This window comes from Pristiophorus japonicus, chromosome 23 (assembly GCF_044704955.1).
Source record: "Pristiophorus japonicus isolate sPriJap1 chromosome 23, sPriJap1.hap1, whole genome shotgun sequence".
In the NCBI taxonomy this organism is placed as follows: domain Eukaryota; kingdom Metazoa; phylum Chordata; class Chondrichthyes; family Pristiophoridae; genus Pristiophorus; species Pristiophorus japonicus.
In genome coordinates this window covers 35,321,912-35,338,224 of record NC_091999.1, presented here as the reverse complement: position 1 = coordinate 35,338,224, position 16,313 = coordinate 35,321,912, and the positions used below count along the sequence as shown (strand labels likewise).

Below are 16,313 nucleotides of genomic sequence, written 5' to 3'. Positions count from 1 at the left end.
CACTACCCCAATCCCAGTATATGCCATCCCCAGCTGTAGTGCCTTACCTCAGTCCCACTGTAACCCTCCCTCTGTGGAAGTGCCTTACCCCAGTCCCAGTGTGTGCCTCCCCCAGTTGAAGTACCTTGTTCCTGTCCCAATGTATCCCTCCAACATTTGAAGTGCCTTACTCCAGTCCCAGTGTATCCCTCCCCAGCCGAAGTGCCTTACCCCAGTCCAAGTGTATCCCTCGCCCAGTTGAAGTGCCTACCCCCAGTCCCAGTACATGTCTCCCCCAGCCGAAGTGCCTTACCCCAGTCCTATTTCCCTGCACCACCTGCATGGAATGATTCGGGCCAGGAGGGGGCGGGGCTTGCCACTTGTCAATCACAAAGTGCAGAACCAGTAGTTCCCTGGCTTACTAAACCCGGGGAGTGTGGGCCCAGGCCCGAGAGACAACACTCCGCACCATCCGCTTCACACACACCCGGGCTCGTCCCCAGGCCTCGAATCACAGCCTGCAGACCCCGTGTTTACCCATCGGTTACAGACACGGTCAATGAGCGTCCGGGGGAGTGGGCTCAGCGGCCATCATCTTGGTCAGAGCGGGGCGAGCAGGCTCAGCGGCCGCCATACTGGTCAGGTGGCGGGAGCGGGCTCAGCGGCCGCCATCTTCGCCATCTTGGTCAGGGTGGGGCGTGGGAGATCGTGCTGAGCGGCCGCCATCTTGGTCTGGGCGGGTCTCGCGGCGCATGCGTGGCTTTTTCAGCAGGGACAATGGGTGGGCGGGGCTTCAGGTTGTCTGTCAGTTTGATTGGACCACATGTTTGTGACCAGGTCAGTGGCCCCTGAAAGGGAGTCTTCTTGTGCTGATTGTTGCCTTGTGACTCTGGGCCAGCCCGACTCACCTTATTGGGCCAGCCTGGGATAACCCCATTGGGCCAACCTGGGCTCACCCTATTGGTCCAGCCCAGGATCTCACTATTGGGCAAGCACGGGCTCACCCTATTGGGCCACTCAATTGCACTCTTTTGGGCCAGCCTATGCTCAGCCTACTGGCCATCCCAGGCTCACCTTATTGGGGCAGCATGGGCTCACCCTATTGGACCAGCGCAAAAGATGCAGTGTCCAGCAGAGAGAATCAGCAGCTCATTGATTTTATTCTCACTCTGTGCACAGCGGGTGCAGAACTGAACCCAACCTTGTAAACTGGAAATGCATCATTACAGTCACATTGGGGAGAGGACGTTCACCTGCTCTGAGTGTGGGAAGTGATTCACTCAGTCATCCAACCTGCTGACACACCAGCGAGTTCACAAGTGACTGCAGGGGTTAGATTCTGCTGTTATTGCTGGTGTTAATGGCTTCCTGACTGAATCTTGTTTCTTGTGTTGGTTGGAATTTGTTTCTGCTGATGTGAATAACCCCTATAACTGGGCTGGAGTTTAATAATTTGATATTTTAAATAACAGAGTTTGTCTATATTTGATGTCTCCAAGATAAGAGGGGACTAAGTTATTTCCTGTTACCGACTGTACCATTTTGTGCATTTTCTACTTTCTAACTCTACATTATTTCAGTCTCATATCTTTGGTTACTCTCAGGGACAAGTCCCAGTTCCTCTTACCGTCCAGAGTACCTCTCCTTGCCTTGGTATCGAGCAAAGGTGTCAGAAACACGCCCGGGATCACTAAACACAAAACCCAGTCTCTTAATCACTTTCAGATACTGGACTGAGTGTGTGCCCCTGTTGGAGCGGATTTTTGGACATATACTTGACTAGTATACGGGACCAAACATTTGTTTTTATTTTCCCCTTGAATGTATTTTGTAAGGGACAATACTGATGCATTGTGCTTTATACAAAAAAGCGCAGTTAGACTTCAAGGTATGCTGGCCTTGAGTTATGGAGATAGGAAAGTGAGATAATGAACGACTGGAGAGATAAGTGGGGGTATGTTTGTCTTTACCGATGCCAAAAAGCCTGCCACTTGTTTTTTTGTTGATAAAAGGGGAACTAGTCCTCTTGGATGTATATAATTCCTGTCACAATGCGATGCTGGTTTATATCAAGAGCTCAGCCTTGGTCAGTAATTGTATGAAAAGCTTTGTAAACATTGTAATGCGATGAATGGACTTAAGGACTAGTGCTAAAGCACGTGATGTAAAGTGACGTAATTTGTAAGATAAAAAACCTCACTGGAGATATCAAATTGAGAAGCTGGTTCAGAGACAGGGGGCTCTAACACTTCTCCCAAAGCTTTGTCTCCGATTTAATAAATCTCTCTTTATATATTATACAGTCTCGGAAATATTTTTACACAACAAAATGGCGTCACAAACAGGATACTGTCCGATCAGACGTGATCACTTAAGACAGTATCTGGAATCTGGTGTTAGAGACTGAGAGAGAGGTGTATGAGCACGACGGGATAGTGTATAAGATACGAGTAAGTAGATAGCAGGAGGAGGCTGACTAACCAGTTTGAGTTGTCCCTTTAGTAAATAAGGTCGGTGCAGAAGGGAGCTGATCACTCCAACCTAGAGGTGAAACTCCGGTCGTAAGGAAACACGCTAGCTTTGTTGCGAAGACAAAGGAACTCCACAGAGTAGTCGTGGCCGCGAGTATTACAGAAACAAAGGGAAACGTCCGAGACTGGCGAACATGGAAGGTAAAGAAGGGAATGTAAAACGCGGGCTGCCCGGGTCATTAATTAATTCCTATCATTAATTGTAACTTGCGTAATTACTTAATGCCATAAGAAAGCTGATAGTGACTATCTTAAGTGACATATGGATCCAAAAATAGAACTGGCCAGACTTAAGCTTTGTTGAATGAAGAGAGACTTTTGTGATGTCTATTTTGAATGAGAATACTTGTGTGATTTTGACAGCGGAATGAATGAAAAGCCTGTTTGGGAAGGTATGGAGTGGCTGCCTGTTTTAGCTCCACCACTTTTTCCAAACAGAGTGAAAGTTTTTTTAACCCTTCGTTGTGTTGTCCTGTATATGGGAAGTTTAAGAAAGTGTGAACCTTCTGGTATTACATTTTATGTTAGAAACGCAGGTGTGGATATATACGGATAATAAGTTACAGAGCTAGGAAATGCACAAAGGATAGGTTTGTTGAATAAAAGATAAAAATTCATGGTCCTGGTAGTAAAAAAATAAAGAATTTATTTGTCACGCTCACTTACTTGTCGAAAGAAAACATGCAATTGGGTTGAAAGACATAAATTTAGTCGAGGAATGAGATAAAGAATGCCTTTTAAAACGCTCGCATTTTCCTTTGTGTAAAACCTTGACACAAAAGCTTCTAGATCAGTAAAAAAAAAAAGTTTTAAATCTAGAAATACCTTCAGGGATCAGGTGAAACTCCTGGGCGAGTGGTGAGCTATCTGTGAAGGTGTAAAATGGACTTTGCAAAAGACTAAAACAGTAAGTTTTGGCAGTTTAGAAAATAAAAAGATAAAGACACAACTTTGAAAATAAACAAATTGAACGATTGGAAAAAACAAGTGTCTTCGATTGTCTGATGATTTTAAATACAAAACCTAATTTGAAGAAAGGTGATCTAAAAAAAAAAGACGTAATGCACTAATTAGGTGCTGGAAAAAAAAGGGGTGTTTGCGATGGATAAAGACATAACTTACTAAATACCAGTTGATATCAGCTGTGAAAAAGATATTGGTTCAATTGGAAAAAAAAAAGAATTTGAAGAGGTAAAAAACACACTCCATTGATAATGATTTTAAATTATTAAAATTAAGTCAGTGCTGCTGGGACCCGAGACGAACAGATAAGTATTGAGAAACTATACCAGGAAACTTCTGAAGAGGAAATAGGTATGTGGACAAAGCAGGGCGCAACGCAAGGGAAGGATAACGTTTGGAGACGAAACGACAAGGTAATGGCGCCTGAATGCATACAGAATACCTTATTGGAGTTGCATCATGGCCTGTCTCATTCAGGATGAGAGGCCATGACCGGGAGTCTTGGGAGAGATTGGTGGTGGAAAGGGATGGGGAGAGATATCACCAAACATTGCCATCGATGCATTACGTGCGCACAATATTATCCAGGCCGGCCCATTAAAATTAAAATGGGACACCAGCCCCGTCCACGGGGGCCATGGGAACATGTACAAATTGATTTCACAGGTCCTTTGTCCCCATCTCATGGAGAAAAGATATTGCCTAGTGATTATAGATCAATTTACCCGGTGGGTAGAAGCTGTCCCCACACGTGATTGCACTGCCTCAACAGTGGTTAGGATATTCTGACCAAGGCACCCACTTCACCAGAAAGATTGTAAAAACAATATGCCAGCTGATGGGCATAAAACAAAAATTCCACATCCCCTACCACCTGAAGAGTTCTGGGATGGTAGAGCGCATGAACCATACCCTTAAGAACGCCCTGGAAAAGGCCATGCAAACGTCAGGAAAAACGTGGACGGAAGTAGTACCCATTATATTGATGAAGTTAAGAGCCATGACAAATCGGACAACCGGATTAATCCCTTATGAACTAATGACAGGAAGGGCGATGCAATTTTTTTTTCTTATTTATTTTTTCTTTTAGAGTCTACCTGCAAAACATAAAACATGTATCCGTGCCACCCGACCTGGATGACAGACACAAGACATTTACAAGGCCCTTTTTTTGGTTTTTTTTCGGGTTTTTTTTGTGTTTTTTTTTTTTTGGGCACTAAAATCAAATTTTTCCTTTTTTCCAGTGCCCCCTATAAAAGGAGAGGGGGACACTAAAAGCACCGGCAATTAAAACAAATTAAACTTAAAAAACGTAAAATCAAATTAAAATTTGGTTGCCGGGCGTGATGATGCACTCCAGTCCCTCAGGTGCCCACCTCTCGCGGAAGGCCGTGAGCGTACCGGTGGACACCGCGTGCTCCATCTCCAAGGACACCCTGGACCGGATGTAAGAGCGGAAGAGAGGCAGGCAGTCAGGATGAACGACCCCCTCGACCGCCCGCTGCCTGGACCGGCTGATGGCACCCTTGGCCGTGCCCAGGAGCAGTCCTACGAGGAGAGGGCGATGCAATTACCAGAGAACATCATAACAGGGGGGGCCGATGTAGGCCCATTAAAAGACAAAATAAAACGGTATGTTTTGGAACTAAGTACTCAATTAAAAGGGATGCGTAAATTAGTTAGGGACAATCAGGAAGAAAGAGACGCGGAAGCAGAGCTTACAAAGCTCCCTGAAGTCCCGTTGGCGGGAAGTCGCGTTATGGTAAGGGTCCTCCCGGGAAAACTGGGGTTTGCCCCAAAATGGATAGGACTATATGAGGTTATAATCAGCGGGGAGACTTGTGCCTGCATCGATGTTAAAGGGAACGGACAATGGAAGCATTGGACCCAGCTTAATGTTTTTGAACCAGCCGTTTAGCACACGTATTAGTTGTTGTTGTTTGTCTATTTACAGATTGACAGCGAAAGATTCTTCAAGCAAGCCATATGGCCATTTTGACTATTTGTTAATTATAGAGTAATAAGATGAAACTATATATTGCGATCTGTGCGATTATCACAGTTCGTGTTTGGTCCGGCCTGCTAGCTAGACTGAAACGAGAGTTACATGTGAATACCTTTTTGTACATGTCTTATGTTTATGCACAAAATGCGAACTTTTGCATTTGCTGGGTATGTTTGCACATCCCCATACATAACAACGGAGGCATCCCTTTGAGGTCAATCTCCCTTAACATTTCGGAAGTAGCGGAGTGGGTAATAAAGAAACATGGAGATGGGGCGGTTACCTTTTGGATACATTGACGGATGGTACCAGCCGGAATACAATAGGTCGGTACGACCCCCGCTCCTGGTTTTGACCAACACCTCAGAAGTTGGAAGACCCACCACTGACATTTGTTTCACTCGAAACCTGACTGATGAGGAAACAGGTTTTGAGCAGGATATAGCAATTGTACGCAATACTTTAACCTCACCAGGTGGAACATAACAGACAGCGAAACAATAAACCAGGGGTTCCTTGAAATGGAGGGTTTGAAGAATCAGACAAGTAGCCAGGACTGGGACCCTAAGATTAGATGGCGACGGGGGCTGAGAGAGAGAGATTGGGATCGAATCTAACAGCACACAATGGCACTTATTTTGTGTGCGAGCACAAGGCCTACCTCTGGTTGCCACAGGACTGGAGGGGGTCCTGTTATTTGGGATATGTGGTCCCCTTTGTCAGACGGGTACATACTTTAGCAGAAGTACAGACACCAGGTCGAATAAGACGAGCTCTTACCCCGGTAGAGAGGTTATTTGGGGTCATGATGCTCCCATTCAGGATAGGACGCACCATGGATGAATTATGTAACCGAGATAGGGTACTGGAAGAGATAGTTAAAGACACTGCTGAAGCAATGGAGGGCATAACGGCTGAAATGGTAGCCATACGCACAATGGTACTCCAGAACCGTTTGGCCCTAGATACTAGCACAAAGTGGGGGCACATGTGCCTTAATTGGAGCTGAATGTTGCACTTACATTCCCGATAATTCAGAAAACATAACCAACCTCGCTGATCACATAAGAAGGGAGGTAAAGAAGTTATCCACGACAGCAGGTGGATCTGGCTGGTTTGACTGGCTGTTAGGGGAATCCTGGGGGTCCTATCTTATGCATGGAGTAATTATTCTGGTTGTAATAATAATTACTTGCTGTCTGATTATCGGGTGTTTAAACATCTGCTGTAAAGTTATGAAGGCCCGACTGATCCAGTAGCCAGTGTCATCGCCAAAGAAGCAGCAGCACACCTGATGGAAATACCTGAAAACACCAAGGATGAAGAAACAGACGATGTTGACACTGACCACTATCTTTGAAGGGTAGCCTGGATCTACAGGCAAGGTGGACATATGGAACATCAGGGAAGTAACATATCCCAAAGGACGAATATATGACACCATGCTGCTATCATTGTGGCCATCTGGATTTCGTGAACATCCTCCAGGGCCAAAAGGGGGAGTAATGTTGGAGCGGATTTTTGGACATATACTTGACTAGTATACAGGATCAAACATTTGTTTTTATTTTCCCCTTGAATGAATTTTGTAATGGACAATACTGATGCAATATGCTTTATACAAAAAAACACAGTTAGACTTCAAGGTATGCTGACCTTACGTTATGAAGATCGGAAAGTGAGATAATGAATGACTGGAGAGATAATTGGGGGTATGTTTGTCGATACCGGTGCCAAAAAGCCTGCCACTTGTTTTTTTGTTGATAAAAGGGGAACTAGTCCTCTTGGATGTATATAATTCCTGTCACAATGCGAGGCTGGTTTATATCAAGAGCTCAGCCTTGGACTGCAATTGTATGAAAAGCTTTGTAAACCTTGTAATGCGACGATTGGACTTAAGGACTAGTGCTGAAGCACGTGATGTAAAGTGACGTAATTTGTAAGATAAAATAACCTCACTTGAGATATCAAATTGAGAAGCTGGTTCAGAGACAGGGGTATCTAACACGTCTCCCAAAGCTTTGTCTCCGATTTAATAAACCTCTCTTTATATATTATACAGTCTCGGAAATATTTTTCCAAAACACCTCACAGCATCGCTCTCTAACCCAATCACATCAAATAATTGGCAAAGGTTTAGAATCAACTAGATGAATAAGTAAACACATCACAGCCTAATAACCTAGCTCTATATTCACAGGAGAAAACCTGTTATCTAACGCCTCGAATGTCAATTGGTGAGATGAGCGACTGAATCACTGTCCACGTGCAACAGCATCCATTCCCACTGTCCCCACATTTGCAGTGTTGAGTCAGGTGGGCGCACAAGTCTCACAGGCTGAACGATTGTTTAAGGTACATCCACACACACAACATGTGTCCTGTTCTCCCCGCTGTGATTGGTGTTTTTGCAAAGGCTGATGATAAGGTGATCCTGATCAATCCAGGGAATCTGTCAAATCTTGACGTGATGTCTGGTTTGAGTTTCCCAGCTGCAGATCCTCCTCTTCTAATACCCTGCAAATGGTGGTTACAAACGTTGTTACTTTAAGTAAAGGATTGAAATTCAGAACACACTATTCCAGATTCTACAGAACATCCTGTCCTCTCCTGTCCCCCCTAAGCTGTAAATTCCTTATTCAAGGCTCTCCCCTCCATCCTCACTCTCTAAAATCAACATTCCTTTCATCGCCTGAGATGTATTATCTCCAGAATGTGCTGAATCTGGCTGTGTGCAATTCCACAGACATTAGTAAACCTCTCGTGCCTCACCGTCAGTCGACACAGTGAGTGCCAGCAGGATTCCCACTGTGGTAGGCATCACAGCCTCAAATCCTGTCCTCAAATGACATCCACACACTTCCCAGTTGATGTCACTTGATCGGTCTGAAGAGCAGGGGCAGTGGCTGATTTTTACTCTTATTTAGCCCAATGGTACTGAGGACAATTATAACCCCTGAACTTCTGCCTTGGCTGAGGTCAACCAACAGCCGAGATCAAGGATTGAACTTGGGACCTTCCTAGTCAGTATTGTAGTGTTCTAAAATTTGGGGGGTTGGGGAACGGTTAGAAAAGAATATTTTGAAACAAATTTTACTCCACCTTTAAATGAAATCTTTGTCACACTGCACAAATCTGGACTCTTTCCAAATTATACAATTGGATCATCAAAATCAATGAGTCATTTTAGAAATGATCAAGTCACTGAAATGGACAGCTTTACAATCACTGCACAGTACAGAAGGAAGAGACTGTTAATGGGAGCTCGGTTAGTGAAGTCCTCCGACACCCCAAGATAAACTGGACTGTCCCTTTAACTATAAAGTAGCAGAGAAAGGGGAGTCCCTGTCCCTTTAAATATCTGCCCCATTCCCCCAGGCAGTGGGAGGAGGAACAGCGCACGGTCTCTTTGTATCCTGACCCAGCAAGCACCGCCGGATGGGCTGTCGCCGGGTCCTAAATTCCACATCGATCAATGTCGGGTTGAGCAGAACAATTGAAAAGGGCACACACACAGTCTTTGCTATATATAAAAATATTTATGTGTGTGTGTAAAGAAAACACGACACTCTTAATGTTTGCTAGTCAATTGCACAGAGATAAATAATTATCTTCGCCAATTATTTTCCAACAATTTATTTCCATTTTGTTTACAATGCAATTGCGGGGTGTTTAATAACTTTACCATTTATTGATAACACATTGTCTTGTGTGCTCTTGTTCAGAACGTGACGTCACACTGACCATTCTGTTACAAGGTGACCATGTCTGTCTGCAGCAATCAGTGGGAAAGCGGATTAAATCACATCGAGGATAATGAGCAGCCCCGCTCCTCCCCCCCTCCCTGTCGTCTCTGCGCTTTATTGTCCAGTATCATCGCACCGTCACACAGAAGCTCCTGAGATTTACCTCCAGTGTAGATCATTGCTGTAACTGATGGTAAAAATTAAATTGTATGAGTGAAAGAGGAGCTGGGGTGAGGAGTTGTAATTAGAGAGGGAGTTGAAGAGTCGAGGTGAAGGAGGTGTATGAGTGAGGGGGATTTACTGAAATTAATCACTTCTGTTGTGCTTTGATGCGGTTCATTTTTATTTTAAAATGTTTAGAATTGCGTGTTTCACTGAAGTTAAATGTGGGGCAGCAGTTACTTGTGGGCACTGGGTTGTTTCTGTTGAATTAATGTGGACCGTGTTAATTGGGAATAGACTGAGTGGGATCATTCTGTGCTGAATACAATGCTGGGCTGCGGGTTTGCACTCAGTCCCAGTGACGAGGATGCTTTCGACAACAAATCCAAAAGCTACTCGCATTGTGACACCAAATCCAGGGACCACTTACACTGAGACACCAAATCCAGGGACCACTTACACTGAGGCACCAATTCCAGGGACCACTTACACTGAGACTACAAAATTACACAGGATATACGGTACACAAATGGGCCATTCGGAATTACCAGTCCATGCTGGCGTTTGTGCACCATTCGGGGATTAGAGAGTCTTAGTGTGGGCAATGGTCATGATGGTGAAACCACCTCTAGTGAGGGCAAAAGGTGAGAAATGGATAAAGATATCACGGTGGAATCACACGGTGACTGGTAGGGCCTGGTACAGGAACATAAGAAGTAGGAACAGGCGTCGGGCTCATGGCCGATGTGATCATGGACTCAGCTCCACTTTCCTGCCCGTTCCCCATAACCCTTTATTCCCTTATTGCTGAAAAATCAATGTATCTCCGCCTTAAATTTATTCAATGACCGAGCCTCCACAGCTCTCTGGGGCAGAGAATTCCACAGATTTACAACCATCTGAGAGAAGAAATTCCTCCTCATCTCAGTTTTAAATGGGCGGTCCCTTATTCTGAGACTTTGCCCCCTAGTTTTAGTTTCCCCTGTGAGTGGAAATATCCTCTCTGCAAGAACATTGTCGAGCTTCCTCATTATCCTTTATTTTTCAATAAGATCACCTCTCATTCTTCTGAACTCCAATGAATATAGGCCCAACCTACTCAACCTATCTTCATAAGTCAATCACCTCATCACTGGAATCAACCTAGTGAACTTTCTCTGAACCGCTTCCAATGCAAGCATATTCCTCCCTAAATACGGAGATGAAAACTGTATGCAGTACTCTTGGTTTGGATTCACCAATACCTTGTGCAGTTGTAGCAGGACTTCTCAGCTTTTATAATCCATCCCCCTCTCAATAAAGGTCATCATTCCATTTTCCTTTCTGTTTATTGCTGTACCTGCATACTAAAGTTTTGTGTTTCATGCACAAGGACCCCCAACTCCCTCTGTATTGCAGCACTTTGCAATTTTTCTCCATTTAAATTATAATTTGCTTTTCTATTTTTTTCAATTTTGTAATAGGTTATTGTCAGAAGAACTTTTCAGACATGCTGATAATTTGATGCAACCAGCGCAGCAAATGTATCTGTCTGTTCTTTTTCCAAAATACCAAAATCGAACGTCACTAATTAAACGTTGGGTGAGATTTGTAGAGATGTGGAAGAAGGGATGAAATGAGGCTTGCAGGAAAGAAGGTTCTTTGAATGAACAATTTGTGCGGCAGTTTTGTGACTCATCTGCATGAGGTTAAAGGCATGAAATGGAAAAGGACACGTCCAGTGACACTTATATTGTCAATAATGATTTCTAAGTTAATTGCTCATCATCATAGGCAGTTCCTCGGAATCAAGGAAGACTTGCTTCCACTCCTGTAGTGAGTTCTTTGGTGGCTGAACAGTCCGATACGAGAGCCACTGATTTGTCACAGATGGGACTGATAGTTGTTGAGGGAACGGGTGGGTGGGACTAGTTTCTATACGCTCTTTCTGCTGCCTGCACTTGATTTCTGCATGCTTTCGGCGTTGAGACTCGAGGTGTTCAGAGAATTACTATCTCCTAAGCCTCATCATCATCATCATAGGCAATCCCTCGAAATTGAGGAAGAATTGCTTCCACTCTAAAAGTGAATTCTCAGGTGATTGTACAGTGCAATATGGGAATTATAGTCACTGTCACTGGTAGGACAGACAGTCATTGATGGAAAGTCTGGGTGAGGAGTCTGGTTTCTCAGATGCTCCTTCCGCTACCTTCGCTTGTTTGCAGCATGCTCTCGGCGATGAGACTCGAGGTGTTCAGCGCCCTCCTGGATGCTCTTCCTCCACTTACGGTGGTCTTTGGCCAGGGATTCCAAGGTGCCTAATATTCTACTGACAATCCCAACCACTAACCCCAATCCTAACAAATAACCACAACCACTAAACCCTAAACTCGCACCCAAACCCAGTCCTGAACCAAAGGTTATTCACAGGGATCAGTGGAGGAGCTAAAGACCCGATAATGGAAATATTTAAACAAATATCTTGATGCAAGAAATTCTGCAAGCTATGTAAGTAACAAGAATATATATGAACAAAACTTTCAAAATCAACAAAGACAGTTACAAAGATCACACATTTCAAAGACTATTACATATAGTAACCACATTCAAAAATCGTTAAACAATGTACAAAATAATAGATTTCACGTCTAAAGCATCATAGTTCAATCAATAGTTGGTTGAAAGGAACATCATATGAGTGTAACGTGAGACACTCCGGTTCAATTTATGACACCCACAAGCCGTATACTCAAACAGAACAACCTTGGGATTTGATATCATAAAAGATGAACTGGGTGAGAAGTGAAATAATCTAGAGTAAGAAAAGGCCCAAAATGGAACAGTCGGTAACAGAACATTAAGTAGATATTATTATGGAGAAATCAAACATTCGACACACTGTGTTTGAACCAAGCTGATTTATTCAATATTTGTATAGAACATTAATCTCCAGCTCAGGTATAGGGGTTATTAAGATCAGCAGAAACAAACAATATCTGCCAGAATGAATATCGTTCAATGCCCAATGCAATCAAATTATATCCTGTTATATTCACCAATGCAGTTTTTAAATGGCGGGTTATTTACCCAGTATGCACCACGGACGAGAAGGTGCAGAACCCAAACTACAGGAGTTCAGTACGCAGGCGCGCGTCGTGGCTGGTTTTGGAGCATGCGCGGCGAATGTAGTGGCGAAGGAGAAAAGGGCAACATGATCTCCGCAGAAGCGTTCCATTTGAGCGGGAGGAGGGGCGCAATGGACCAGCGGGTCAATTGGAAGGCTTCATAAAGCACCGGTGCCCACCGCAAGCCCGAAATAATAACCGGCATATCGGCGGTTGCAGTTTTGGGGCTTTCTCCCGGTCACAGGCCCAGGCTAACGGCGGCCATCTTCGTGCAGGAAGGCGGGTTCAGCGCTCGGCCAGCTTGATTCGGTGAGTCGCAGCGCGCATGCGCGACCATCTTGGTTCAGGAACAAAGTGAGCGATGATAGTGTCTGTTTCTAACCGGGTCCCAGTGGGTAAAGGAATTGGTCAGATATTTTATTTTCACTCGAATTTCTCACCATCTCCCCTAAAGGCGATGCTTAGTACCGACCTTATGGGTTAAGTCCTACATAATTGTAACAGAGAAGGGCCAGAAATATTGAATCCTTGTGTTAGAATCCCCATGTTCAGTCCCAGGGTTAGAATCTCCATCTCATCATTATCATAGGCAGTCCCTCGGAATCGAGGAAGACTTGCTTCCACTCCTGAAGTGATTTTATTGGCGGCTGTACAGTCGAATACGAGAGCCACAGATTCTGTCACAGGTGGGACAGATAGTCACTGAGGGAAGGGTTGGGCGGGATTGGTTTGCCGCACGCTCTTTCCGCTGCCTGCACTTGATTTCTGCATGCTCTCTGCATTGAGACTCGAGGTGCTCAGCGCCCTCCCGGATGCACTTCCTCCACTTAGGGTGGTCTTTGGCCAAGGACTCCCAGGTGTCAGTGGGGATGTCGCACTTTATCAGGGAGGCTTTGAGGGTGTCCTTGTAACGTTTCTGCTGCCCACGTTTGGCTCGTTTGCCAAGAAGGACCTCCATAAAGAGCACTTGCTTCGGCAGTCTCATGTCTGGCATGCAAACTGTGTGGCCTGCCCAGCGGAGCTGATCGAGTGTGGTCAGTGTTTCAATGCTGGGGCTGTTAGCCTAGACGAGCACACTGATGTTGGTGCGCCTGTCATTCCAGGGGATTTGTCGGATCTTGTGGAGACATCATTGGTGATATATCTCCAACGACTTGAGGTGTCTACTGTACATGGTCCGTGCCTTTGAGCCATTCAGGATGGTGGGTATTACTACAGCCCTGTAGACCATGAGCTTGATGGTAGCTTTGAGGGCCTTGTCTTGGATCACTCTTTTCCTCCGCCGGCTGAATGCTGCACTGCCGCACTGGAGGTGGTGTTGAATATCCTCATCAATGTCTGCTTTTGTTGATAATATGCTCCCGCAGTATGGGAAATGCTCCATGTTGTCGAGGGCTGCGCCGTGGATCTTGATGACTGGGTGGCAGTGTTGTACGTCGAGTACTGGCTGGTGGAGGATCTTTGTCTCACGGATATTTAGCGTAAGGCCCATGTTTTCGTGTTCTCAGTAAATACGTCGACTATATCCTGGAGGTCAGTCTCAGAATGTGCGCAGACACAGGCGTTGTCCACATACTGTAGCTCAACGACAGAGGTTGGGGTTATCTTGGACTTTCTCCCGGAGGCGGCAAAGATTAAACAGCTTCCTGCTGGTTCTGTAGTTTTGTTCCACTCCAGCAGGGAATTTGTTGACTGTGAGGTAGAGCATGGCAACGAGGACAATTGAGAAGAGGGTGGGAGCAATGATGCAGCCCTGTTTGACCCTGGTCCCGACGTGGATTGGGTCTGTAATGGATCCGTCGGTAAGGATTATCACCTGCATGTCATCATGGAGCAGGCGAAGGATGTTGACACATTTTTGAGGGCATCCATATTGGAGAAAGACGCTCCATAGAGCCTCATGGTTCACAGTGTCAAATCCCTTTGTAAGGTTGACAAAACCCATGTATCACGGCTGGCGCTGGTCCCTGCATTTTTCCTGCAGCTGTCGCGCTGCAAAGATCATGTCCGATGTGCCCCGTGGGGCACTGTGAATCCAGGAGGAGCTCCTCGGCCACAGGGAGAAGACGGTTGAAGAGGACTCGAGCAAAAACTTTCCCAGTGGCTGATTAGCAGAGAGATTCCTCTGTAGTTGCTGCAGTTGAACTTGCCGCCTCTTTTTTAAAGATGGTCACGATCACTGCATCTCTGTGATCTCCAGTCATGCTCTCCTCCCTCCAGATGAGAGCGATGAGGTCATGTATTCGTGCCAACAGCGCATCTCCGCCATGCTTTAGCGCCTCAGTAGGGATTTCATCCGCTCCCGTAGCCTTGTTGTTCTTGAGCTGTCTTATGGCTTTTCCTACCTCATGCAACGTTGGTGTTTCACTGAAGTGGGGGCGGGACGCATGCTGTGGGATGGAATCGAGAACACTCGATTCAAAGTCAGAATCTCGATTGAGGAGATCTTTGAAGTGCTCCTTCCAGCGGGCCTTGACAACCTCGGTGTCCTTGATGAGTGTTTCCCCATTCTTGGCCAGCAGTGGGGTGGGGCCTTGGGAGTTTGGACCGTAGGTGGCCTTGAGTGACATAAATAATCCTCGCACATCATGGCTATTGGCCAGTTATTGTATCTCTTGTGCTTTTTCCATCCACCACCTGTTCCTTAGGTGCTAGGTTTTTTGTTGGACCTCAGCTTTGAGCCGCCTGTAGTGTTGCTTTGCTGCTCCTGAGTTGGGTTGTTGCTTGAGCCTCAGAAATATAAATTCTTGGATCTCTGATCATTCTCATCAAGCCAGTCCTCGTGTGTTCTGGTTGAATGACCAAGTGTCTCTTCACAGGCACTGGTTATGAGGCCTGGAGGGCAGACCAAGCACTGTGGGCTTTCAGCATCTCAGCGTCATCAAGGCACGTCAGGTTAGCTGTGAAGCGTTGGCTGTATAGGGCTGTCTTAGCTGGGTCTTTAATTGCCCCAGCATTGACTTTCTTGCGGCACTGCTTCTGCTGTCCCCTCCACTTTGGGGTTAATGTCGATGATGGGTCAGGCGGTCGTCCGGCCAACAGTCGTCAGCTCCTATCATGACGTGGGTGATGCGCACACCCTTGCGATCCCTGGCTCGGACGAAGACATAGTCGAGCAGGTGCCAGCGTTTGGAGGAAGGGTGTTGCCACGATGCCTTGTATTTTTCCTTCTGGCGGAACAAGGTGTTGGTGATGAGAAGTTCATGTTCTAGATATTTTGTCAGGAGTAGGATAATGCTGGAGTTGGCTTTCCCTACCCCCTCACTGCTAATCACGCCTCCCCAGAGGGCTGTGTCTTTGCCGACCCTGGCATTGAAGTCACCGAGGAGGATCAGTTTGTCACCTGCCGGGACACAGGACAGGGATGTTTCGAGGTTGGAATAAAAACCCTCTTTGGTCTCATCCATTGCATCCAGTGTTGGGGCATACGCACCGATGACTGTGGCGCATTGGTTCCGGGATAGGGTGAGTTGAAGCTTCAACAGGCGTTCGTTAACCCCACAGGGAGTGTCTTTGCAGCTGTCGACCAGCTCATTTTGATGGCGAAGCCGACTTTATGAAGGTGGCGTTCTTCCTCTGGTTTTCATTTCCAGAAAAAGGTGTAACCTCCATCTTGTTCCTTGAGCTAGCCTTCCCCTGCCTGCCGGATCTCGCTTAGGGTGGCGATGTTGATGTCAAAGCTTCTAAGTTCCCGGGCAACTATGGTGTTGCGGCATTCTGGCCTGTTGCTGTTGCAGTTGTCCAATGGGAGTCCTGACGTTTCAGGTCCATAACTTCATGTTAACGGAGTGGAAGATGCCTGTGTGTGAGTTATTTTAACGTG

At 45.7% G+C, this 16,313-nt stretch overlaps 1 pseudogene; it reads left to right on the top strand.

Moving 5' to 3' along the window:
* LOC139235483 (zinc finger protein 229-like) overlaps nt 1-16,313 on the top strand; it is a 60,109-nt pseudogene that overhangs the window by 8,485 nt on the left and 35,311 nt on the right.